Source organism: Saccopteryx leptura, chromosome 2 (genome assembly GCF_036850995.1).
Source record: "Saccopteryx leptura isolate mSacLep1 chromosome 2, mSacLep1_pri_phased_curated, whole genome shotgun sequence".
Taxonomy (NCBI): Eukaryota; Metazoa; Chordata; class Mammalia; order Chiroptera; family Emballonuridae; genus Saccopteryx; species Saccopteryx leptura.
In genome coordinates, this window is record NC_089504.1 from 129,910,771 (window position 1) to 129,937,272 (window position 26,502).

The following is a 26,502-nucleotide window of genomic DNA, read 5'->3' on the forward strand; positions in this document are numbered from 1 at the left end:
GATGATTGCCTCATTTTAATCAGGATATACCTCCCATCTGAAACCCCAATTTTCATGAATTACATAATTAAGGAATAAGTTTCATGAAAAATATTTGTCTGGAAAATCATGGGATGGGACCCTGAAATTAGAGATGGGTATAAAAATAAGATAGTAGATTTATCAGTCAGCTGTGATCTATAGAAATATTCAAAGTAATGTAATCCCTGTTTGCGTGCTGTTGGTAGAACAAGTTTTCAGTGTGTTGGGAAAACAGCTGTTAGGCTTGCTCGCTTGTGCTTTGCATGAATTAGGGCACAAGTGTGTGGCAGCACCACATGTGTATAGTTTATGTAAGGTTATGGGTGCTTGCCCTCAGGGCAGATTGCAGATTGCCTGCCCACCACTGTGAGGGGCCATTTTCACTATTCCTTAGCCTGAGGTTTTCTCCTCCCTGTTTATTCATCCACCATTGGGAGACTCTATTAAATGGAAATGGCCCAATTCTTTCTAGCTTCACAGTTTCTTTGCTGTCTTCTCGAATCCAATGTGGGCTTGCCTGGGCTCACCCACTGGCACTACATAAGAAAGGAACATATTCTCTATTGAAATCAGTTACTGAATTATCCAAAAAAACATTTTTCAAAGGTAATTATTCTACCAAGAAAAATTTAAGGAAGGGATTGTAAGTTTATCTGAGCATGTGGTTGGTTTAATGGTTGACCACTATATAGTGATTCCCACTGGAAGTCTAGTTCAGGAAAGAAAAGGTTTTGAAGACCATTTTTGCTCATTTAGATTTACATCACTTAGAATTCTGCCCCCAAATTTAAAATGAGAGAAATGGACCAAGATAAATTTACATTTCTGTTCTGTGAAAAATGAAAAAAGACTTATTAACAAGAATGTTATTTCACTAAAGGTTGAATGTGTTTTTTTTTTGTAGTTTTCTGAAGTGAGAAGTGGGGAGGCAGAGAGACAGACTCCCACATGCGCCTGAGAGGGATCCACCCGGCATGCCCACTAGGGGGAGATGCTCTGCCCACCTGGGGCATTGCTCTGTTGCAATTGGAGCCATCCTCAGTGCCCCGGCCCACATTCACTTTGATCACGGATTCGAATTTAGCGAGCCATAGAACACACTGAACTTTCCTCTGTACTGTCCACATCTCGACTGGCACGGCCGTGGGCTGCATTGCTGTATACACGGTGTTACATCATCATCTGCGCATGCGCACATGCTGCCACATCCTCCTACAGAAACTGGGAGGGTTTTCCTTTTATTTGGTGCAGATTTCCCATTTCTATCATCTTTTGTTGCTTTCCTGTGACCGGTCAAAAGTGCACCATGACTTTACGGACACACTGTATAGATTGCCTAAGCACTATGCTGTACACCTGAAACTAATACAAACAATACTGAACGTAAACTGTAATGGGGAGGAAATGCCTTAAAAATATTATAAAAGGAATCAACGAGGTTTACCCAGGCTTCCCAGAAGAGCAAGGATTCCAATTCTTCTTCAAAGAATTAGCTCCCCCTCCAACACCAGGGCTGTTCTTCCTCCTCCTATTCTGTAAGAACCAGAGCCTGTATTTCCTCCTGAACTCCAAGTGTGGTGTCAGTGCCTAACTCCTCAAGTAACACAGAATCCTGGCAAATTAATTGGTAGGTAAACATAGGAGCAGGATACAGAATAAGTAAACATGACCAGGAAATGCCCTCTTGCAAAGAATAAAAAAGCCAATATTTAACAAATGCCACGCCTAAAGAAGCACATTTTCCACATTTTTCTGATTTGTTTTAATGCAAGACCAACATTTTTTTATTGTTGCAAACATTCATTCATTTTTATTTGAGCATTTCATTGAGTTGCTGTGTTCTATTTTTTTTCTTTCTTTTTAAAAAAAATTTTTTTTTAAATTTATTTATTTTTAGAGAGGAGAGAGAGAGACAGAGAGAGGAGAGGCCAAGAGAGACAAGGGGGAGGAGCTGGGAGCATCAACTCCCATATGTGCCTTGACCAGGCAAGCCCAGGGTTTCTAACTGGCGACCTCAGCATTTCCAGGTCGGGGCTTTATCCACTGCGCCACCACAGGTCAGGCACTCTGTTCTATTTTATTTGCTTTAGTTTTAAAAGGCCCTTAATTTTGTAAGTAAGGAAAAAAAAAGAGGATGCATTAATTTTCTCAATAATAAACAAGATCAGCTTTGAAAATGTACTTCTGTTGCTATGTTGGAAGAAAACACTTGTATAAATTTATTGAGCCTTTAAGTACCAGATAAAATAGAGCTTGCTTCAAATTTCTTAGAGCTTGTTTTCTTTGCCTGTAAGCTTATTTTGGGTTTCAAAAAGGTTTTGCTCCGCAGATAATGATGCGTTTGCTGATAATGAACAAGCGAAGTAATTCTAGAAATGCCTAGGGCAAAACTTGAATAATTCCTGTGCAACTGTTGTAGGTTGGTTTTAAAGCTCTGAAAGTCTGTTACACCAGGTGTTCCTCATTTCCACTGCAGGACGTGACCTCCCTCCAGGATTTCACCTGTCTTCCCTTTCCCCGCCGGCATTCCTCCCAGAGCGGATTTCTCAACTGGCTTTTCCAGGCTGCCTGGCCACACGTGACTTCCCCTAACGACTGTACTGCCTGGAGCTTACAGCGCCCCTATCCCGTCCGTGAGGTACAGACCCTTCCTGCCCCCCTCCTTCCCCCGCCAAGAGGTCGTGATCTTAGTGGAGCCTCGCCGGGGCGTCAAGGGAGGGGCTGAGCTCCGGCCAAAGCAGTGGCTAGAGCCTTTGCATCTGATTATCACAGGACTTGACAGCGGTAGCCGTGGCAGCAGCCGCGCTGGCTCCGCGGGATCATCTCGCGGGCTCAGTTCCGCTCACGCAGGAGTCGAGCGCAGCGGGCGAGGACGGGCCCTGCTGCGGTTACAACGGCCCAACCGCTCCGGGGCGCGCGGCCTCTCTCCAGCCCCGCCCGCTCCATGCCTCGCCGTTGCAGAAGTATGACGAGGGCAGGCGGCGGCGACACGGGGCGCGGGAAGCCAGGGCTCGGCACCTGCACCACTCAGCACTAGGCTCCCGGAACCGGGCGGCGCACACTAGCGACCCCACTGCTCGACCGCTGGGCGGCGGCCCCAGCCTGCATGCTCCGCGCTGCGCCTCGCCGGGCCCCAGCCTCCGCCTCCTGCTCGCACCGCTGCTGCCGGGCGCCGCAGTAATATGCTCACTCGCGTGAAATCTGCCGTGGCCAAGTTTATGGGCGGCATCATGGCTGGCAGCTCAGGCTCCGAGCACGGCGGCGGCTGCGGAGTATTGACCTGCCCCTGCGCTTCCCTTACGGGCGGCGGAGTTCCTAGGGCTCAGGACGAGGTGGAGTGCAGCGCCGACCACATCGCCCGCCCCATCCTCATCCCCAAGGAGACCCGGCGCCTTCCCTGGGCTACTGGCTATGCAGAGTGAGTGCAGCGACGGGGGCGGCTCTCCCGCTTTCCTCTCAGTCCTTCCGCTCACGGTTCCAGACCCCCTCTCTAGTTCCTTGGCCCCAGGGTTCTCTGGCTGCCAGCTTCCTGGCCTCGGCGGGTACCTCTTAACTTACACTGGCCATTTCTGTCTTCTCCACGCCCCCTTCCCCCATCTCGCATCCCCAAGGACGCGGCGTCTCCAGCCCGGGAATGGGTGGAAGATGGGTGGGTGAAGCGCTGCACCGTGGGAAAGCTAAGGTTGGACAGATGTGTGATTCCAGGGGGCTGAGTGTGGGGTAGAGCCTGGAGGAGCGGTCCAGGCGACGAGGTGGGGGGAGGTGTGGGGGAGGGCGGTGTCCGAGTCCGGGAGGCGGCTGCCTTAGCTTGCGTGGTTGCATGTTTCAGGTCTTTCTCCGACTTCAGCCTAATAGCTCATTTGCTTCTTTTGTTAGCAGGTAATAAAACATTTCAAGTTCATTAAATGCCAACACAATTTACCCCAGCCGTTCGGGAAGGGGAAACTTATTCCACTGTTTATTGATAGCATTTTGGTAATCAGCTTTGGCGAGTAGGCGAGCGTTTTTGAGTGATTTACTATTTCAAGAACCAATTGATTTTTGTTGAGGACCTGGAGTGGAACTGGGAAAGGAGGAAGGATTTTAATGGCCTCTGTCCCACTCTAAGGCTACTTCTCCATTGACCATTAATGACCATTTTATGAATGGTTGGCTAAGTAATGTTTCTCTGTTTGCATTATGAAACTGGGAACCTCCAAAGGTGGAATTTAGGGAGACCGGCGTTCCAGGGTTAATTGTAACCTGGTAAATGCAAAAATGCACGTGAAACCTTGGGACCTGGCTCACCTGTCCCTTTAAGCTTGAACTCAGTCCGCTCTGTAATCTGGGCCCTCCCTTGTTCTTGCACAGCCTCGCACGCTGATTGGTTTATTGGGAACGAATCAGCTCTTCAGACGCCAGAGCACTTTGATGCTGACCCTGTTCTGGTGGCCTGTATACCCCCGAGCAGACTTGGTTCCAGAAGCTTAGGGTTCCCCTGTGAGAGTTGGTCTGGAAGATTCCCTGCTTAGAGCCTGGAATTCTTTTTTCCTTCCCCGTTCAACATGTAACAGCTTCTATGTGGACTGAAATAGAAAATTGGGGCTAAGAGGGCTGGAGTGTGAGAGAGTGAGGAAGCAGAAGTGAAAGTGCTGGGTGCTAAAACAATAAAAATGAACACGATAAAGGGTAAGCGAGGTAGAGAATGTTTGGGTTGGGGGGTACAAAATAGCTTTGTAACTTATAGGAGAAAGCCAAAGGAAAAATGAAACACCTGTGTAAGGAAAGACCTAAAGGAAAAACTGCCTGCCAAAACATACCAAGCACTGTTTCTTGACTGGAATAAGAAAACACGTTCAGAAGTCAAGTCAGTTTGGACTCTTTGCTAGACAAAGGCAGCTTGGAGGCATAATCTGTCCTGCAATTTACAGTCCCTGTGCCTGGCTGAAACCTGAATGTGTAGGGCGGGGTTGTCACTCCAGTGGGTTTTCCTGGGCAAGGGCACCTGTCTGAGGGGCGGAAAGACAAGCAGGCAAACGGAGAGAAAGATATGCAAGTCAGGAAAGAAGCTGTTAAGATAGGAAATGTGGAAGGTACTTGGACACAATAAAAGGAGTGCCTCAGATAATCAGGACAGTAAGGGAAAGGAGGAAAACCAGCAGTTTGTGTTGGGGTCCTATGGCAGGCACATGACATGCCAAGGACTGTAAAGATTATAAAGGAATCTGAAACGAGACATGTAGGAGAGCTAGTACTTACAGGGTGTGAACATTTCCTAGCTGGACTTTAGTTTCCTCATCTTTAAGAAGCTTATCTTTTCTTGAACCAGGACATGAGAGATATTCAACTGGACGGTTAAAAAAAATCCCACTGTAGAATGTGTAATTTAAAAAATTATAAAAATAGTATACACTTGTTAATTCAAGCAAATACCAGTATACAAATGTAAACCCTTTCTCAGCCTCCCCGAGGTAATGACAAAGTCAATGCTTGGTGCATGTGCTCCTTTCTAGGCTTGTTTGGATGCACCTATAAATATGTGTCATGCATTCTTCTTTCTTTGCTGAACAGACCCATTACTAAGTGAGTTATTCAGTTGCATTTCCATAAAACACTATGTCATGGACTTTATTCCAAATCAATACATATAAGATTTCCTCATTCATTTAAAACATGTACTTGGTACTAGGAACAGCTAACAGAAGTGCTTGCTGTTTAGTGCTTGTATCTTTCCATGTTAGTATATCGTTTGATTTTTCACAACAACTCTCTAAGGCAGTGATTTTCAACCTTTTTCATTTCATGACACACAGAAAGTGACTACTATAATTCTCCGGCACACCAAAAGATAGACTTTTTGCTAAACTGATAAAAAAAATAGGTATAATTTTGATTCATTCATAGTGGTTGGTTACTGCTGTGTTGGCTGTGTCATTTTTATTTTTAATTTGACAATCTAAGGCAAGGGTCCCCAAACTTTTTACACAGGGGGCCAGTTCACTGTCCCTCAGACCATTGGAGGGCCGCCACATACAGTGCTCCTCTCACTGAACAGCAATGAAACAGGTACCCCGCCCGGAAGTGCTGCAGGGGCAGATAAATGACTTCAGGGGGCCGCATGCAGCCTGTGTGCTGTAGTTTAGGGAAGTCTGCTCTAGAGGTTATCTGTGCTTGTAAACCTAGCATACAGTCTTTAATCAAACAGCTAAACTTGTGAGCAGCAATAGGAAGCTTTTAGAAGTAACAGGAAATTCCACCCTGCCCAATGCCAATAAATATTGAATAAATGAAGGTCTTCAGTTTCTGGATCCCCAAGTCTCACATGGATTGCTTAAACTAATTCTCTAATTCTATAATTTATAAAGAGTATCTCTTCCTGAAAAGGAGTAATAGTAAATTGTCGGGAGCCGATCAACGACTGCTGGCTGACAAGGTCACAGCAGGAGAAGACCCACAACTGCTGGCTGACAAGGTCACAGCAGAAGAAGATCAAAAACTGCTGATTGACAAAGTCACAGCAGAGAAGACCAATGGCTGCGGGTTGATGAAGTCACCCAAAGGAGAGACACAATGATACTTCCCCCTTTGACTTTTTGAATTAATCTGGCCTTATATCCCCCCTTTTCTGGATGTGTGCTATTATTTATGGCACAGGGATAATAGTACCGTGCTTTTCCTGTAGATTCGTAGTAATTTCTTTGGAAATGAGACAAAGGGTGTGAGTTCCACAGAAAAGCCTGTGGGCCCCTTGAGCTGGGCTCATAGACATAAGAGGCTGGCTATGATATCCCTCGTAAAGGGTTAAGTCTGTAGGAGAATTCCCTCTTAATCATGTTAGAAAGAATAGATTGTGACTTGTGAATAGGTAGGAGGCAGTGGCTGTGCACAGAGCACCTTTCGACTTTCACTTAATTCAACATTTTTCCTCCCTAGCCTTCTCATGTGATAGAGTAGAGAAACATTCCTTTCTTCTTGCTTATTTGATCTGCAGATAGTGGTACACTCTGAGAAGAATAGAGTTAGAACTTAACTAGTGTTTAAATATAATAAATAAGTAATATTTGACTAGACAATAGTATCTTAGGTAAGGTATAGTAGAATGGCCCATTGTGTGGCCTAGGATGAAGCGCAGTTGGCAAGAAAAGAATGTTTTACTAAGAGAATTGTCTTTTGACTAAAGGCAATTGCTAGGCTTTCTCAGTGAGATGTTCTCATGAGATTTATATACTTTCCAAGATTTTTTGATAATGAGAGGAATGTAGGGGAATCCATAGAAGTAATAACAGTTAATGTCTTCTGAAATTATGTTGCTACTAGGCTATCTTGCAAGTGCACTATGTATATCTTTGGGTGTAAGTTACTCTTAATGTTATGTCAATTTCTTTATAGGCAAGCCTTTTAGAATCTTGTGAGAAAAAGTAGGACACTGCATGAACTCAAGGCCATTTACCTGAGCAAGCGGTGATCCATTGTTAGTCCTTAATGATTTCGTCTGCTAATCTCTCTCTGCCCCTTGACTCACAACAGCAGTAAAGTTAGTTAACTATTAGTACTAATACCTTAAAAGCTTTTACCGATGTTGTTATCGCTATTCAAGTTATTTTGTACTTTGAATGACTTGCTACCTGATTTGCAGTTTATAGATATAAATTGTTATCTGGAAACATGTAAACATAGTGAAACAGAAGCAATGATTAATACCATGTAATTGTAACTCAGTGTGTGTGTATAAAAAGGGAGCTATACTAGCATTTGGCAGAGATGCCTGGCAGTAAATGCTAACCAGAGAATAAAGAGAAAGAAAAGAATTCGGCTCTCTCACTCGATTCGCGCCGACGCCGTCTCCTCCTGTGGGACCCCTGGATTCCCCCGGGGCTGGACCCCGGCAGTAAATGGCAATAAATAAACCATTTCTCAATTTTTCTATCGTCTAAAAGGTCATCAACACTAGAGCTCAACTAATTCTTCACTCACCAAGTGATACCAATTCTTTCTCCCCAGGAAAGCTTAGAAAGTAGCTCACTTTCTAGAGAGATAAGCAAACCACTTCTGACTCTGGCCTTGACTCATTAGCATCTTATTCCCACTCTAAGCAACCTTCCTACCAATACTATCCCTTCTCCAGTATCTCCTAGAACAAAGAGAAGATAACTCCTCCTCCCAGTACATCCTATAGCAACAGGCACTATTGCTAGTAGCAGCCTTTAATCATAGCCCCAATTCCTACTTGCCTTTCTCTCCCCTTTCCTATTTCAGCCACTTTTGGTTATTCCAGTTACATTTTTGTAGAAAGATAAACTACAATTTCAAGTTTGAGGAAGTGGTTCAGTACTGAAGGAAATGTTTACCTCATGTTCTTTTCTTCAACCAATTCTCAACCCCTTGCATCTGGATTCCTCAGACCAGGGAGTGGAAGAAGAAACAACTAACTTGTTTACCGTCCCCCCAGTCCCCTTCATCCGGTCATCAGTTTTTTTCCGACCATTCCCAAACCCCCTTATCTAGTCAATGATATCCTCATCTCTCCGTTCCCATTTTGTGCAGCCATTTGAACTAGTCAATCGAGAAAGAATAAGATTGTACAGTAAACACTCCAGCCAATGGGGCAAGACCCAGTAGCCTAGGGCCAGCGTTAGGGATAAACACAGAATTTGCCTTCTGCCTGTGCGCTGGGCTGGCTGGCTTTCACTAGCGGTAGCACACCCTTCTGCAGAAGGTATTAAAATTGCCTTGTCAAGGTATTTTGTCTCCACGAGCCTTGCTTAATTCCATCTCTAACAATACAACATCTGACAGAGGGAGGCAGCAAAATGACATTTGTAGTTAATTGTACGTACCAATGCAAGTACCATAATTTCATACATTGTGAGGAGATAGTTTGTTGTCTGGGCTACAGTCAGACTGCTTGGGTTCAAACACAGGTTCTGCTAAGGTGGTATGACTCTGGGGAAAGTCACTTAACCATTCCATGATCTGTATCCTAATCTATAAGATGGAAAGGTTAGTGCCTATCTTAGAACAGTGATTTTTCAACTGGTGTACCACAAGAATTTTTAAAACAGGGAACTGACCTCTTTTCCCTTAGATCAGGGGTCCCCAAACTACGGCCCGCGGGCCACATGCGGCCCCCTGAGGCCATTTATCTGGCCCCCACCGCACTTCCGGAAGGGTCACCTCTTTCATTGGTGGTCAGTGAGAGGAGCACATTGACCATCTCATTAGCCAAAAGCAGGCCCGTAGTTCCCATTGAAATACTGGTCAGTTTGTTGATTTAAATTTACTTGTTCTTTATTTTAAATATTGTATTTGTTCCCGTTTTGTTTTTTTACTTTAAAATAAGATATGTGCAGTGTGCATAGGGATTTGTTCATAGTTTTTTTATAGTCTGGCCCTCCAGTGGTCTGAGGGACAGTGAACTGGCCCCCTGTGTAAAAAGTTTGGGGACCCCTGGTGTAGATTCATAACCTTTAATCCAGTATACAAAATAGGGGAAGTCTCTAATACAAAGTCACTTACCTGAGGCATGATGGGATTGTACCACCCCACATCAAAGAGGGTGGGAAAGGCTTAATCCCAAAACCAAGCCCCAGGATACAAGGATTCTGCCTGCCCACAGCCCACCCCCAACACATTAATATCACCGGGGTGACGGCCTCCATGTGGGCAGCGCCATCTTAACAAAGTGAGCATAATACATTTTATCTGCCCAACAATATTGTTCTCAGAGGCGGATTTAATTAATGGCAGGCACACTGGGTGCACGCCCTGGGCCCCGACTTCTGAAGGGCCCCGCAAAACCCCAACTTTACACTCTTTTCTAATGACACCAAGTTTGGTTTTATATGTGCAATTTTAACTTTAATAGTACATAATATATTTTACTTCTTTAAAAATATAGTTGTTGGTCAAATAAGTTTGTAAATATGATATATATGTTTGCTTGCTTGTGACTTATATTGGGTGTGGGGGACAGGCTATAAGCAGGCCAGGTCGTTGTAGCCTAAGGTTTGGTTTTGGGACTAAGCTTTTCCCCACACCCTTGACTGATTGTATGATTTGGGTGGTGCACTCTCATGAGGAATCCAATTATGTCTTGGATAAGTGACTTTGTATCAGAGACTTCCTTGTTTGTATATTGGATTAAGGGATTTTGGTTTTCTACACTATAAAGTGGGACAGACCAGGAGTTTGCACACACAGTTCCTGCTATCACAATTGCAGGGGCTTCCCTGATCCCTTGCCCTTCATGGGAAGAGCTGGCTTTCTGCTTTTCCCTTGTCTTCTTTTGTGGTTTGCCTGTCTTGGTGAGATACCAATAAATAGGATGGCCCACCATCCTCCGACTCTGCCATTTCTTTATCATTTGCCCGAATCCAATGGGAACCTGCATGTGAATGGCCACGATGGCAGTTCCTGGCCCCACAACTGGTGTAGTTTCCGGCAGGATTCAGAGATTGGTATGGGGCTGCCACCCTTGATGGGTGGGATAGAGTACTGGTTGCTGCTCTGGCTCCCCATGGCTGTCCTTTTAGGGGCCATGGGCTACGTGTTTTTTACTCAAGAGGAAACCAGGAGTTCTGTGCAAGAAGCTGCCCGAGGTCAAAAGCTTCAGTATGAATTAAATAGAACAGCAGATAAGGGGAAATTGGATGGCCAGTCTAATAAAATTCTTTTGGAGATTTGGCAGCAGCTTAAACCAGAACAGAAGTTCCAGCCGCTGAGACGAAAGGCCCCAGCAGCTACCAATAAAACGTTTGGTGCGCGCACAGCTCGGTTACAAGATTATATGATAGAGATGGCCGAGGGAGAGGAGAACTCCCAAGACCCATTTGTAAGGCCAGGAGCCGCCATCGTGGCCATTCACATGCAGGTTCCCATTGGATTCGGGCAGACGATAAAGAAATGGCGGAGTCAGAGGATGGGGGGCCATCCTATTTATTGGTGTCTCACCAAGACAGGCAAACCACAAAAGAAGACAAAGGAAAAGCAGAAAACCAGCTCTTCCCATGAAGGGCCAGGGATCAGGGAAACCCCTGCAATTGTGATAGCAGGAACTGTGTGTGCAAGCTCCTGGTCTGTCCCACTTCATAGTGTAGAAAACCAAAATCCCTTAATCCAATATACAAACAAGGAAGTCTCTGATACAAAGTCACTTATCCAAGGCATAATTGGATTCCTCATGAGAGTGCACCACCCAGATCATACAATCAGTCAAGGGTGTGGGGAAAAGCTTAGTCCCAAAACCAAACCTTAGGCTACAACGACCTGGCCTGCTTACAGCCTGTCCCCCACACCCAATATAAGTCACAAGCGAGCAAACATATATATCATATTTACAAACTTATTTGACCAACACCATTGTACCAGTTTGAATAGGAAAAAAGCCGAGGGACCCGTCTAACGGGGATGGGCGGGGACCGGAGGCCACATGTGGAACTGGCTATCCACTGGTCCCCTTCCAATGTACAATGGGTGTTGGCCTTGGTGGATACAGGTGCAGAATGTTCCCTTCTCTATGGAAACCCAGAGCGGTTTGCTGGGACCCCAGTGGCCATTGACAGTTATGGGGGCCAAACTGTTCAAGTGAAGCCAATAACTATTCCATTGGGGATAGGGAGACTGCCTCCTAAGTCATATAAGGTGTATGTATCTCCTATTCCTAAATATATTTTGGGGGTAGATGTCTTGCAAGGACTGTGGTTGGAAACTACAGCTGGGGAGTTCCGGCTGCGGATCAGGGTTGTGAAGGCAGTATTGGGGGGACACGCATCACATTCCCCTTTGCAATTACCCGTCCCTCGGTGTGTGACTAACACCAAGCAGTACCGCCTGCCAGGTGGTTATGAAGAAGTCACAGGGACAATCCTTGAACTAGAAAAGGTGGGGATCATCCGGCCAGCACACAGTCCTTACAACTCCCCAGTATGGCCTGTGTGCAAAGCAGATGGAACCTGGAGAATGACAGTAGATTACAGGGAACTTAATAAAGTTGTTCCCCCTTTGCACGCTGCTGTTCCCTCGATAGCTAACATGATGGATCAGCTAAGCCATGAGTTGGGGACATACCACTTTGTGGCAGACTTGGCCAATGCTTTTTTCTCTATTGATATGGCCACAGAGAGTCAAGACCAATTTGCCTTCAGTTGGGAAGGGAGACAATGGACCTTTACAGTGTTACCCCAGGGCTATTTGCATAGCCCCACCTTGTGCCATGGGCTGGTGGCTGCTGACCTGGCTAAATGGAAACAGCCAGAGGTAGTCCGCATGTACCATTATATTGATGATATTATGCTAACTAGTGATTCTCTTTCAGAATTGGAGCAAGCAGTCCCTACCCTGCTATCCCATTTGAAAGCATGTGGCTGGGCAGTTAACGAGAACAAATTACAAGGACCTGGGTTATCTGTTAAATTCTTGGGAGTTGTCTGGTCGGGTAAGATAAAAGTTATCCCTGACGCAGTTATAGATAAGATTCAAGCATACCCCGTGCCCACTATGGTAAAACAGTTACAGGAATTCTTAGGTTTGTTGGGGTATTGGCGAGCATTTATACCGCATTTGGCTCAGTTACTACACCCTTTGTACAACATTATTCGAAAGGGGGTTCGCTGGGATTGGACTGAGCAGGCGTAAGGTTCATTTGCAGCTGCTAAGAGAGCTGTCAAGGTGGCACAGGCCTTGAATGTGTTTGATCCTGCCAGGCCCTGTGAGCTGGATGTTCATGTAACCTCGGAGGGTTTTGGATGGGGCTTGTGGCAGCGGACAGAGCGCCTACGGCAAGCTATTGGATTTTGGTCCCAATTGTGGAAAGGTGCTGAAGTTCGTTACTCATTAGTAGAGAAGCAGCTGGCAGCTGTGTATGCTGCCCTCCTGGCAACTGAGAGTATTACAACCACAACACCAGTTACAGTCAAAACAACATACCCTATAGCTGGATGGGTGAGAGATTGGGCAACTAAACCACGTAGTGGTATGGCCCAAATGTCTACCCTGGCCAAGTGGGGTGCCTATCTGCAACAACGCTGTGCTCTTAGCACCAGCCCATTGAGGGCAGAACTGCAGGAAGTCTTGGGTCCAGTCACCTATGCGACCTTAGAGTCAGGTGCAACTGGGGCTCAGGAGGCAGAACCTGAGGTCAGTCCCTACCAGGAGGGGCGGGTGCCCATCCCCAAAGATGCCTGGTATACTGATGGTTCCAGCAGGGGCCAACCTGCCAAATGGACGGCTATCGCCTTCCATCCGGCCACTGAGACTATTTGGATGGACACGGGTACAGGCCAAAGCAGCCAATGGGCAGAATTAAGAGCTGTTTGGCTAGTTGCCCATAATGAACCTTCACCTCTGGTGATCTGTACTGACAGTTGGGCTGTCTATCGTGGATTGACCCTTTGGATTGCTACTGGGCACATTAACCAGTGGATGGTAATGCACCGTCCATTATGGGGTCAGGCTATGTGGCAGGACTTATGGGAAATAGGATACCAGAAGCAGGTGACAGTATATCATGTCACAGGGCATGTCCCTCTAGCCCATCCTGGGAATGATGAGGCAGATACGTTGGCAAGGGTGCGATAGTTGGAGACTGCACCTGCAGGTGATGTGGCACAGTGGCTCCACTGGTGCGTGCTCCATGCAGGACAGAAAACTATGTGGGCTACAGTTAAGGCTTCGAACTTGCCTGTGTCCTATGCAGAAGTACTTGCAGCCTGTGAGCAATGTGCAGTATGTTCCAAGGAACACCCTCGAAGACCACTGGTGTCACCTGGACAGATCCAGAGGGGTCATGTCCCACTGACACAATGGCAGATAAACATCATTGGACCCTTACCAAAGTCAGAAGGGTACCAGTATGCAGTCACTTGTGTAGATACTGCCACCGAGCTGCTTGCTGCTTACCCCGCTCGTAACCCTGACCAGAGGGCAGTCATACAGGCTCTGGACTGCCTGAGTGCTGCATACAGGTGACCACTGGTCCTTGAAAGTGACAATGGTACCCACTTCACTGGTTCAACGGTGAGGCAATGGGCTCAAAAGCTGGGGGTGGACTGGAAGTACCATGTTCCCTACCACCCCCAGGCTGTTGGTATCATTGAGCAGTATAATGGACTCTTAAAGCAGGGACTGCGACAGGAGGGGGGCACCTGCTCTCTTACTGGATGGTCACGCTGCTTATGGACAGTACTCCGGATTTTGAATGAGCGACCTCGACGGGGAAGCCCAGCTCCAGTAGAGGCCCTCCTGCATTGGACAGCTGCCCCTATTCAGTTGCAGATACGCACCAAGGACATTTTACTCAAGCCAGGTTTCAGACAGCAGGGCAACGCGCTCTTGCCTGCTCCAACAGCTCTTCTTAAAGGACAATGGCTTCAATGGACTTGGCCCTGGACTGTACAGGCCCCCCATCTGAGATGGGTGGCCTTGTTGGCACCATGGGGAAAGGGGTTAGAGGTGGACCTCCAGTTAACTCCTTGGGCAACCAGCACCTGGCCACCTAAGGTAGAAGTGTATTATCCCTTGAGTGCTCAAGGGGACAGCATTTTGAAAGGCACCTTTATAATTTCTTTATGGCCAATTATGAGTTCTCCTATTTTACTACACATAGAACCAGCAGATGCTGGTGTATTGGCCAATAAGGTTTGGTATGCCCACTCAGGGCGGCCTCTGGTGCCAGCTACGGTGCTGTCCGCAGACAAAACTCTGGCCTGTATTCTGCCAGAGGGAAAAGATTTGCCTCTCTTGGTGCCACTGACAGCTCTCTCATTTCGCCCATAGTTTTTGATCTGTTAATCCTATTGCTGTAGTTGGTACTATTTCTGTTTATGCAATGTATCCTACTCCTTGCACAGTGACCATCACGGAAGATGCCTGTGGTTTAGATTATAAAGCGAGCAAAAGGGGTGGAATGTTGGTCAAATAAGTTTGTAAATGTGATATATATGTTTGCTCGCTTGTGACTTATATTGGGTGTGGGGGACAGGCTATAAGCAGGCCAGGTCGTTGTAGCTTGGGGTTTGGTTTTGGGACTAAGCTTTTCCCCACATCCTTGACTGATTGTATGATCTGGGTGGTGCACTCTCATGAGGAATCCAATTATGCCTTGGATAAGTGACTTTGTATCAGAGACTTCCTTGTTTGTATTTTGGATTAAGGGATTTTGGTTTTCTACACTATAAAGTGGGACAGACCAGGAGCTTGCACACACAGTTCCTGCTATCACAATTGCAGGGGCTTCCCTGATCCTTTGCCCTTCCTGGGAAAAGCTGGCTTTCTGCTTTTCCCTTGTCTTCTTTTGTGGTTTACCTATCTTGGTGAGACACCAATAAATAGGATGGCCCACCATCCTCTGACTCTGCCATTTCTTTATCGTCTGCCCGAATCCAATGGGAACCTGCATGTGAATGGCGACGATGGTGGTTCCTGGCCCTACAATAGTTATCATGTATTTTTATTTTCCCTGTCTCTCTCTTTCTCTCTTTTTTAAGGGGCCTTTTGTGCCCAGGGACTCAATCGACCTTAATCTACCTCTGATTGTCCTTATCTTTTTTATACCTATTTCTGAATCCCTTTTTCTACTTCTCGTTTATGTCCTTTCCCACTTGTCCTCAATTCCATGATTAAGTATAGCTATGGTGCCCTGTTTTTTAGCCATAATAATAGTTAAGGGTGTTGAACCCTTAATCAACATCAGATATACTCTCTTCTCAACTGGGGAGGCCCTCCTGTAAGTGTTTTATAGGTGTTACTGGTTTTTCCACCAGCTATCTTCAGACAAAGGAACCTTATCTCCCATTTTACACACACACAAAGAAACAGAGGTCAAGAAAGGTCAGCTTAATTGCCTGAGCTGATGCCACTAGTGGTGACAAAGTTGTCATGTGCCCCAGGTTGTCTGGCTTTTTTCTTTTTTTTTTTGTATTTTTCTGAAGCTGGAAATGGGGAGAGACAGTCAGACAGACTCCCGCATGCGCCCGACTGGGATCCACTCGGCATGCCCACCAGGGGTGATGCTCTACCCACCATGGGGCGATGCTCTGCCCCTCCGAGGCGTCGCTTTGCTGTGACCAGAGCCAATCTACTGCCTGGGGCAGAGGCCAAGGAGCCATACCCAGTGCCCGGGCCATCTTTGCTCCAATGGAGCCTTGGCTGCAGGAGGGGAAGAGAAAGACAGCCTTGGCTGCAGGAGGGGAAGAGAGAGACAGAGAGGAAGGAGAGGGGGTGGGGGAGGAGAAGCAAATGGGCGCTTCTCCTATGTGCTCTGGCCGGGAATCGAACCTGGGTCCCCCGCACACCAGGCCAATGCTCTACCGCTGAGCCAACCGGCCAGGGCAATGACTGGCTGGCCTTTGTAGAGGGCATTTCACTTTTCAGACTGCTCTGATGGATGACCTGATCAGAAGGAGCCACCCCTTCCTCTCTGACCCCTCATCACATAGCCACACTCCAGGCTCTGTTCACTTTTTCTGTATCAGAGGTCATTGCTATCATGTGTCTCTTTGACCCCTTAATCATTTTAACATAATCACAATAGCTACCAATTACTGAACCATTACTGTTTTTTAAGTAGCACTAAACACTTTCTGTTACACTCATTTTATCCACAAAACAATATATTTTGTGAGGAGCAATTAAGCATAGGGAGGTTATAGGAGATTTGCTCAAGGTCAAATGGCTCATAAATTTAGGCCTGTTCCAAAGGCCATAACTTGTTCACTCACCTTCATGTCCAATTCTGATTCTTGTTGCAGAGTTCACCCAGTTTCTTATTACACATTTGTTCACTGAATGGTTATCCGCTGGATATGTGCGATTCATGACCTATTCACACATATATAAGTAATTCATGACTATACACCTGCAATATTTTTTATTCTTTCTATAAAATTTGATTTTGAAAGAGGAAAGGGAAGAACTTTCAAGTTATTTACTAAGCTTAGATTTTATACAGGTCATATATTATATTTTCCCGTATTATTTCACCCTTCCTCTTAGAAAATAAAATTTTGTTTCCTCTATTTTTTTTGAGCATTATGCTTTCAGTTGTTTTATGGAAGAACTTGTGGTTTATATGCTACTAGAACCAAAGGGATATGACAATTGATTTTTCTCCAAGTATGTGGTTCTTGTTAATAATGAATAGTGGGGATGAAGCTATCATTTCACTGAGTCAATTATAACCCTTGACCCACATACAAATTCTGAGACATGTTAGTCTTTTTTAGGAGCAAGGGATACATTTTCTTCATAGGAGAAAGGTATTCATTTACAAATGAATATGGAAAAGGGATAAAGCAAGATCTCCCTGAATCTGTCTTCTAAATGAAACAATTTCAAGGAGAGTAAACTAGACTTCCTAAAGATAATTTAAATATTTCACATCATGAAATCAAATCAGTCTTCAAAACTAGCAGGAACAGGAACTTTGGATCAGCTCTAGATCAATAGTACCCTGTAAACATCAGTGGGCCACTGAGCAAGGCCCAATAAAATCAAGTAACAACTTGAGGTTGGAAAGATTCCTAAGATTCAATCTTCATAATACTTTTTGACTTTATATGGAAAAGCACAACCAAGAAACTACTTAGATCATATTCGTAACATAACCATTTATTCTTAATATCATCCCAGTATTGACAAAAACAGCCTTCCGAAGGTCAAAAGATTTTGGAAAGCATTGTACTTGAACATAAAAATAAAACACCTTGTGATCCAAAGGAGCTAAAAGTGATATGGAAAATTGTATAATGCATTTTTAATCATTCATTCTAAATCCCATTCTTTATTCTTGTTCCATTCAAATATCTCTTCAAATCAAAGACCACAAGTATTGCCAAAGCATGTGATAGTTTTGAGATGCTGACAAGTACGAACCATTAACCCACATTTTTCTTAAACCTGGAAGCTACATTTCTGTAGTTGAAATATTAGATTGCTAAAAATATGAAGATTTCTGCATAAGAAAATGGGTGTAATATATAAATTATGTCCTTATTTATGGAAACATTTTATAGTGAGGAGAAATAACTTATACCATATGGGAAATGTTATGCCAGGTTCTGTTCTTATATACCAATAATTCTGCATAAGAAAATCTTAATTTATGAACAACATAGTGATATAAAACAGGATGCCAGGTCTGCAGTATTTGTATGGCAAAATCTCATAAGAGAAAAATATCTTAATTCCACTGAAATAGTTCAAAAGTAATTGAACCAAAAGAAATATCAAAAAGAATTGCACAATAGCCCCACTAGGTATTAAATAAAAACTTCAAAATGAAGAAAGCGTTTGGAATTCTGGGAAGAGTACTTTGGTGCCTGATGAAATGAATATTTGTTTGAAAAAGAAGCATTATAGATCTTAAGGCAATAGAGGAGAATGAGGCTAGCATTACAAGAAACTATCTCATTTGAAAGCCATACATCAGGGCTATATCATGAAAATCCCTTCGGCTCTGGCCAGTTGGTCAATGGTAGAGCATTGGCTCAGCATGTGGACGTCCCAGGTTCAATTCCCAGTGAGGGCACACAGATGAAGCAACCATCTGCTTCTCACCCCTCCCCTTTCTCTCTCTCTCTCTCTCTCTCTTCTCCTCACACAGCCATGGCTTGATTAGTTTGAGGGAGTTGGCCTCAGGCACTAATAATGGCTCTGTGGCCTCCACCTCAGGTGCTAAAAAATGGTTTCGGTTACAGTGAAGCTATGACCCCAGATGGGCAGAGCATTACCCTCTAGTGGGCTTGCTGGGAGGGAGGGAGGGAGGGAGGGAGGAAGGAAGGAAGGAAAGGAAGGGAGGGAGGGAAGGGAGGGAGGGAGGGAAGGAAGGAAGGAAGGAAGGAAGGAAGGAAGGAAGGAAGGAAGGAAGGAAGGAAGGAAGGAAGGAAGGAAAGGAGGGAGGGAGGGAGGGAGGGAGGGAGGGAGGGAGGGAGGGAGGGAGGGAGGGAGGGAGGGAGGAAGGAAGGAAGGAAGGAAGGAAGGAAGGAAGGAAGGAAGGAAGGAAGGATATCTCCTCAAATATCTCCTCAAGGGCTACTGAGAAATTATCACTTTGTCATTCCATGCCCAGGAATAGCAACTGAATCACTTTTGTATAGGAATGAAACTATTTACAGAGTATCTTCCCATCACTTATTTGATTCAGCCTTTACAACAACAATGATTGGTGTGCATTATTACCATCTTCATTCTATAGTTAAGGAAACTGAGACACTAAAAGTTAAGTGGCTTGCTGAAGACCACTCACCCAACTAGTAAGTAGAGAGTCTGCATAAGAACCCATGTTTTATGATTCAGGGTCTTCTACTTTTTGTCCATACCATACCAACGTTTTCTATTTTGCTTAATTTATGTAACACAAATCAGAGAAGAACTGTCCAAGCCCACAACAGAGATGGCTCTTAGCAAACCTAAAGGCCCATTTTAGGTCAGCATTGCATGGTAGTGAAGACTGTGTATGTGAAATCAGCTTGCTGGAGTTCAAATCCCAGCTGCACTATTTACCACATCTTTGACCTTGGACAAATTATTTAGCCTCTATTCACCTTCAACTCCCTGATCAGTAAAGTGAGGATAATAGCAGTATAACCTTCATAGAATTGTTTATAAAGATTAAATAAGATGATATGTCAAAAGTAGTAATTAGCCAGGTAACTACTACATAGAAGTCAATAAATGTTTGTAGTTATTGGTTGTTTTTATTTTTATAGCTTATGATTATTTATTATATTTTTCATTGTGTTGTACCCTACATAAAGTAGGTGGTATTTAAATTGGCTTTATTACTATCAATAAACAGATAATACTGTCACAGTTTCTGAAATGTGAGCTTGATTTTGACTTCTATGTAATTTGTGATTTAAAGAGTCAAAAATGTATGTATAGTATGTATATTAACCAAGAAAGTGAGTGGAAATTAGAATAAATAACACTTTTTTATGTATTAACTTTTAGAGAGAGAGAGAGAGAGAGAGAGAAATAGAAGCATCCATATGCCATTCCACTTATGCATTCAGCATTCTTGTATGTACCTTGATTGAGATGGAACCCATAATCTTGGCATATTGGGATGACTCTCTAACTAACTGAGCTGCAGGGCTAGGGTGTACAATAATTAACACTTTAATAATGTATATGTACTATAATAATTATTTTATTGCATTAAAAATTATTTACTTATTAGAACGAATTCTTACTATAGGTCAAGATGTCTCAACCTGAGCAGTATTGACATTTGGGCATGTAATTTTTGTTGTGGGGAGCGGTCCTGTGCAGTTTAGGATGTTTAGCAGCATCCCTGGTTTCTGTCCACTAGATGCCAGTAGCATCCCCTCCCTGCCCAACAGTTTGACAAACAAAAATATCATTAGACATTGCAAAATGTTTTCAAAGGGGCAAAATCACCCCATTTGGGAACCACTGCTATATGGCAACAAAACTGAATTCTTTTCTCTTTTTTTGTATTTTTTCTTTAGTGAGACGTGGGGAAGTGGGAAGGTCCCACATGCGCCCAACCAGGATCCACCTAGCATGCCCACCAGGGGGCTATGCTCTGCCCATCTGGAGTGTCGCTCTGTTGCAAAAGGAGTCATTCTAGCGCCTGAGGCAGAGGCCACGGAGCCATCCTCAGTGTCCGGGCCAACTTGCTCCAATGGAGCCTTGGCTGCGGGAGGGAAAAAGAGAGAGAGAGAAAAAGGAGAAGGGGAAGGGTGGAGAAGCAGACGGGCACTTCTCCTGTGTGCCCTGGCCAGGAATTGAACCAGGGATTTCTACATGCCGGGCCGACACTTTACGGCTGAGCCAACTGGCCAGTGCAAAACTGATTTTTGATTGTGGCAGAATGTGCAAATCCAAATAAGAGCCCACCTCATAGTTTTAAACTTAAAAAACACTTCTTTGAGTGGCATACTTTTAAAAAACATTTGGAGAACTTCTCTATCAGGATTACTTACCTTAAGAATTACTTTTTAAGGCACGTAGAGAACTTGGCTCATTATTGAAAAATCACCCAAAATATCCCCTATCTTAGTCACCAACTGTACAAAGACTTAACTCCAGATGTCTCTTAGCGTTAAAGAAAATACATAAATAAATCTACCTTCAGGAGGAAAGATGTGCCACCATTAGGAAATTTAGAAGAGCAGGCCACAGGCTCTTAACTTCTGCCAAACAGGAGTCTCAGCATTTCTGCACGTGGCAGCCTTGTGGCAATAAATCTTCAGTCTCCCAAGGTGGCAGCTTTTAAGGGCCATGCTCTTTGAGCTCATAAATGCCAGTCTTTTGCTAGGGTATCAGTTACATTGCTTTCTCTTCATGCTTGGTATGAATGTCCAGCACCCTGGAAGTTCAAAATATAAGCCATAGGAATGCTCGTAAGTGGTATATGACTTAGTGAGTCCCTCCCTTTTCAGTTTTTAGTGGAGGTCTTAGATAAAAGATCAGATGAATGGAAGAAAAATGGGTCATAATGTCAGACCCCCTGCCCAAGTCTGCAGGTCCTATAATCCTTTGCTCTTTGATTTTTGGAGGTATAGATTTCTGGGGTAGTATACTCTATTTTTAAATCACAAACTTTGCTGAAGATCAATTTCTTATGAAATTATTAGATATTTTCATTTACTTTTTTCTACACCTTCTTCCAAGGGCCTTGAGCAGTCTTTCTGTTTTCCTCTCTTTCCATCCCACCTCCCTCCATACCTCTCCCAGTCTCCCCCAAATCTTTCTCCACCTTTCAGTGCACCCACACTCAGCAGTGAAGACTTTCCTCCATCCACAGTGTTGCTTAAACAGTGTATCTGGGCACATAAAAGAGATGAATAGATGGGGGTGGGGCAGGATTAACCATGCTCTGCAAATCTGATGCTAAAGATTAAACAGCTATTCGCTTCAATTTCCTTTAACATTTGAAAGGAGAGGACTATGAGAATTGTGATTATTCATGAAAAGCTATGCCTGCTCTCTCTGTTTTTTGTCCATTTGTTTTAATTTCGGTTAGTTTTGAACCTTGAATCTTTTTTTTTTTTAGTGTAATCATATTTCAGTTTCTGATACAACTATGTGCCTTCAGAGTTGGCAGCTTTTTGAAATGGAGGATATATCAATTATTTAGGCATTGTTGCCTCCAGTTACTAACCCTGATTTACTGGCTTAAAATGCCAGGAAGTGTGGAGTCTCCCTACTCCATGGGTTAAGATGGGGTGGTGGGGTTGGGTGGGCCAGGGGTCTGCTGCGGGTCTCTCCTGCGAACGCCTGTGCCGTCAGCCAGAAGGGCCGGAAAGCTGGTCTCTGTCTCCCAAGGCCTCTCACCTCGGTCTGCAGATCTCAGGGTTCTGGGGAATCAGAAGGGAAGCTGACCAGGCCTCTTGACAGCCAGGCTTGGAAGTCACACATCATCACTTCTACCACCACATTCTTTCCTCAAAGCAAAGCAGGAGCTAGCCTGATGCAGGGGTGATGAACAGACTCCACTCTTGATGCAAGAAGCAAGAAATCATAGTGCCCTTATTTACTCCAGCCCTGAAGGCTGTGTTACTGAAGCCTGGTCGCTGGACTGAGGGGAGTTTCTTTCCACTCTTACCAGCTTGTCTAAGTCACTGGGGATTCTCCTCCTGAGGCTGCATGGGAAGATCAAAAGCCCCTGCGCCCATCCCAAAATAGTTTTCTTGTTAATATTTGAAATAGGTAACTTTTACAAAGCGGAGGAAAACCAATTTAATTTGTTTCATAACTACTAACCAGTTGTTTGTGCTGAAATACCAGCTTGTGTGGTGGGAGATCTTGTACTCTTTACTTCCCTTTCATCCTGTCTTGAGAATATTTCCTTTAGATCTTCCTGCAATTTAGGATTTATTGGGGTTGATAGACTGGATTTTTCATAACTCCAAATCTCCAGGAGTATGTTTTGCTCACAGTGACTGAGTGAACCACAGACCTAGAAGGACGTGTCCAGCACCCCTGGGACAGACCCGCACAGCTCTCTTGCTTTCTCCCTTCCACTTACTTCTCTCCTTCCCTCCCTCCTAGTCTTCCTGTCTCCCCTCTCCCTCCGCTGCCCCTTTCCCATCTCTTTTCTGTCCTCTTCCTTCTCCTCTTCTCTATGTCTCCATCCCTCTCTGTCCATTTAATTTTAGAAATAAAAAAATGAAATGAAGTTCAACAAGATCTATAGATTTCCCGTGGGCTCCTGCTGGCCTCAAGCCTTTAGACTGCTGGTCGAATATGGTTCCCACTACATTATGGTCCTTTTAATTTTGTTCACCTTAATTTTATTAAAGTGTCCCTTAACATTTACTAGGTAAAATAGGAAAGTAATCAAAAAGCACCAGTGTAATGACAGGAGACATCGTGTTTGATACTAAGGTTGTCAGAGTAGGTAATTTTGATACATTAGAGCCAATTAAGTATCACAGATCTTGGAGACTGGTTGTCAGAAGGGCTGACAAGTAGCCAGGGTGCAACCTGGACGAGCCCGACCCCCAAGCGGTTGGTTAGGCTGGGGCAGCAGAGAATGGTCATGTGACCCAGAGGAAGGAGGAGAGAATGTCAGAGATGGGCTCCTTCTTGCTCTGTGGGGGTGGCTGGAACTATACTAGAGCTGCGGTGGTGGAAACCACAGCAGGCTACTGAAGGTGACTTGCCTGTTGTGCTGGCAGCCCTGCTGTGCTTCGCTCCCACTGGTGCTCTCGCCTGGCTGTGCCATTAGCCGCTGCATGAGCTTTTAGGTGACCGTACGCCTGGGAGGCTCATCCTCCACAATTTCCTCATCTCAGGCTCCAGCCAAGCGCAGCAGATGCTGTTGTTACCTATTCTATTGAATAAAGTTAGAAGCAGAGAGAAAGAAATCTGTCAATATTGTTTTTCTGCTGGAACCGAAATAAAAACTGTGTGGTATATTGTCCAATAGCAACTTGTGTGTCAGAGCCCCATTTTGTGTAGCATGCTTGATAAAGATAAGAATCTGCCTCTATATTTCTTCACATAATGACCTTCTTTCTGCTGTGGATGGGGTACAGTTCTAGCCATTCAGATTTCTTGATTTAGATTTGTGCTATTTCTTGCATTTGCAAACCCTTCTGACCATGCCATATGCTGGAATCACTTCTATTTTTCTCACACACTCGCAGTGTTTGTTATACGACCTAAATCTAGCTGTGAAAAACTCTGAAAATTTTCATATAAATAAACAAATGTTTAGCAACTATTTTTAAACCCTTTGCCTTAAGGAATACCATTAATAAGGTTCATTTGCGTTTGTAAAGTCAGTACAGCTGCTGAGAGAATGTCTTGTTGTAGAAATGTATGACGCAACACCAGAATCAGAATAGAATGGCTTTTGAATTTAAAGCACACACATATAAACAGTGCCTGTGCTAACAACAAAATACATGGTGATAAATTAAACAAAGGAAAAGGCTCTTTTGGGATACAGAACATACCTGGGAGTGGGGAGGAAGGGAGAACAAAGTCTGAAGCATATGCTGACCACTGGACTTCCATGCAATCGTATCAAAGCTTTCTTCCGGCCCGAATCTCAAACTGATGAGTCTGCAAAGTCCCCTTAGATCTATCTGCTCAATGCATCTCACTACTGCGCTCTGATTAGCTCAGCTAGGTACCGTGTGAATTTCCTTCACAGGACTGGATAAGAAGAGCAAACCCCAAGGGTAACCCCAAATACAGGTTTCTTTATAAATGTATGGCATATGACAATCTATTGCCATTGTCACTTGGTTTCTTGATTTCCTTTGTTTGTTTTGTTGTTGTTGTTTTGGGTCAATAACTACCCACAGATTTGTATGGAAGGAATGCAAGCTGGGATGACTTTTGTTCTCTGCAATTTTTCACCTCCCTGCTGTGTCCTCTGCCTATAAAGAGCAGGGCTAAGTGATCCGAGTTCCCTCTTGTGACTGATGCAGGACCTTTACTGAGATTGGATCTGTTGCCTGAATATAGATTATTTAGTAATGCTGGGTTTTTTATTATGCTATCCTTTGAGACTAAGTTCAGATTGAATAGAGGATAAATATACAAAAGATGCAATGTCAGTAGGTCACAGTGACAGGACTCTAAACTTTATCAAGAGCCAGGATTGCCTTTTGACCCAGCTATCCCACTTTTAGGAATATACCCTAAGAACACCATAGAACTGTTCCAAAAGGAGAAATGCACCCCATGTTTATGGCAGCATTGTTCACAATAGCGAAGATCTGGAAACAGCCCAAGTGTCCGTCAGAGGACGAGTGGATTAAAAAGCTTTGGTACATATATACTATGGAATACACCTCAGCCATAAGAAATGATGACATCGGATCATTTAGAATAACATGGATGGACCTTGATAACATTATACGGAGTGAAATAAGTAAATCAGAAAAAACTAAGAACTATATGAACCCATGCATAGATGGGACATAAAAATGAGACTGAGAGACATGGACAAGAATGTGATGGTAACAGGGAGTGGGGAGGAGGGGTGGGGAGGGGGCGAGGAAGGAGAGGGAGGGGATGGGGGGAGGGGCGGGGCACAAAGAAAACTAGATAGAAGGTGATGGAGGACGATTTGACTTTGAGTGAGGGGTATGCAGCATAATTAAATGTCAAAATAATCTGGAGATGTTTTCTCTGAACATATGTACCCTGATTTATCAATTTCACTGCATTAAAGTTAATAATAAAAGAAATCAACACGTTAAAAATGATAAATTACAAAAAAAAATTAAAATAAAAAAAGCCAGGATTGTTAGATTTTAATGTGGACAGAGGAGGATCTGCCATGGATTATCTCAACATATGAGGCGTGTTTCGCACGTGTCCTAGAAACCTAGTGAAAAGCAATCTCTTCCTAAAGTAGTTATGCATAGTAGAAAATTTTAAAATGTAAAGCAATAAGTGAGGTTCCTGGATCTCAATGCTTTTATTGTAAGTGTGCTAATAAGAAAACTGAATTGTGACTTTTAGTACATATTCGACTTTTAGACTAAGAAATAGAAATTGTGTATACAGAAATATAAGAGATATTGGACTTTCATAAAACTAGGAGATCTTGTGCAAATCACTTGCCTGACGTTTCCTTAGGAAAGTGAAAAATAACGTGGTTATTTGCAAAGTCATTTTCTCTACAGGGAAAAATTTATAAAAGTTGGTAGAGTAAATGCTTATTGCCGATGAGGACGATAATTAGAAATTCTGGTTTTATGGAATGTATAATAAGAAATTTTCTTTGCCTTCAAATTCAGTCCCAACTCAGTTCACAGGTGATCATTCTATATAGAATAAGACAAATACTTTATGATTTCTCTTATATGTAGACTCCAAAAACATTTTTTTTAAAAAAACAAGCTTAACAATACAGAAAACAATTTGGTGGTTGCCAGAAGTGTGTGTGTTGGGGGTGGGGAGAGTACAGGAAAGAAATAGGTAAAGAGGGTCAAAGATTATGAAAATTTTTTTTTTAAGTTTCACTCTGTCAACCTTCACCCAATTTTAATTCTCATCAATTGGGCAGAGAGT

At 44.0% G+C, this 26,502-nt stretch overlaps 1 long non-coding RNA gene across 1 annotated transcript in view; it reads left to right on the forward strand.

Annotated features, from left to right (window-relative positions):
* Positions 1–3,216: 3,216 nt before the first annotated feature.
* The window catches only part of LOC136394896 (uncharacterized), a 292,059-nt gene continuing 268,773 nt past the window's right edge, over positions 3,217–26,502 (forward strand). The window contains exon 1 of the long non-coding RNA XR_010749246.1: positions 3,217–3,439. This is a non-coding gene — a long non-coding RNA (uncharacterized lncRNA). The remainder of the gene's footprint in view (positions 3,440–26,502) is intronic.